This window comes from Capsicum annuum, unplaced genomic scaffold (assembly GCF_002878395.1).
Source record: "Capsicum annuum cultivar UCD-10X-F1 unplaced genomic scaffold, UCD10Xv1.1 ctg26576, whole genome shotgun sequence".
Taxonomy (NCBI): domain Eukaryota; kingdom Viridiplantae; phylum Streptophyta; class Magnoliopsida; order Solanales; family Solanaceae; genus Capsicum; species Capsicum annuum.
In genome coordinates this window covers 600-1790 of record NW_025832869.1, presented here as the reverse complement: position 1 = coordinate 1790, position 1191 = coordinate 600, and the positions used below count along the sequence as shown (strand labels likewise).

At 49.2% G+C, this 1191-nt stretch overlaps 1 pseudogene; it reads right to left on the bottom strand.

The window, feature by feature from the left end:
* Window positions 1-6: 6 nt before the first annotated feature.
* On the bottom strand, window positions 7-701 carry LOC124890893 (annotated as a pseudogene).
* Window positions 702-1191: the final 490 nt, after the last annotated feature.

Here is a 1191-nt window from a genome sequence, read left to right as displayed (position 1 = left end):
ATAGTGGAGTGGATAGCTAGGACTAAAAAAATGGAGATCGTGTACAAAAACAATCCTATATTTGATGTCGATTCATCCACACTTCCATTCTTTGTAGAGGAAGGCTAACTGCTTGCTGGCTGGGAGCTGTATGAGCGGTAACGTCCACGTATGGCTCCGTGAGAAGGGCGGTGGACAGAAATGGCCTTGTTGTACCTCACTCTCGTCTTCAATGGGGTCTGCTCTTTCTTTTTTGGGAGAGTATGGCAATATGATCTTAATGAGGCGCGGGGCTTTGCATCTGACATTCGTTGGGCTTCTCTCTTTGGGAGCCTGCGCCCCGGCCTTTTTGTGCAATAAACCCCTCCGGCCGAAGACTAGTGGTAGGTGGTCCTGCGGAGCTTTCGGAAAAGGGTAGCCTTGTGTGTAAGCACAGCAATGAACCACGGCGAACCCTCAGACGACCTATCTAAGATTAGGGGGGGATCCTCAGTAGTGGTGACCCTTTCACTCTTCCACGGACTGATACATGTACCGAATGCTCATACGGGAAAGTTGACTCCTGAGTCTGGAACCTGGGGGGTTGCTCCGAGAAATCCTTTCTTTCTCGTCCACTCAGGGGGGTGCGAACACACCTGCGCGGATTACAGGTGACAGTTACAAGAATGGCGGGGAAGTTAACAGTACCTGACGACATTCAGGGATGGATGTAGACCCATCGGGCAGGGATAATCATTTCGGTCCGGGTAGAAGTGGCGACCATTCTCAAGAACGAAAAAGACTGAGCTGAGGAAGCCCTATGAGTCACTGAAACGACGGCAGGAGTGCCCTTTTTCTATCAATAGAGGGAGTAAAAAATGGGCTTTGCTCCCTTTTACAATATGAAGAAAGAAATAAGGGTCGAAGTTTAGACCGCTCACAGTAGTTCTACCTATAGAAAGGATCATGAAAGAGGCGATCAGAATGGTACTCGAATCCATTTACGATCTCGAGTTTCCAGACGCATCGCACTTCCGCTCGGGTCGAGGCTTCCACTCCATCCTAAGACGGATCAAAGAAGAGTAGGGAACCTCTCGCAGGTTTTTGGAATTCGACATCAGGAAGTGTTTTCACACCATCGACCGACATCGACTCATCCCAATCTTTAAGGAAGAGATCGGCGATCCCAAGTTCTTTTACCCCATTCAGAAAGTCTTTTCCGCCGAACGACTC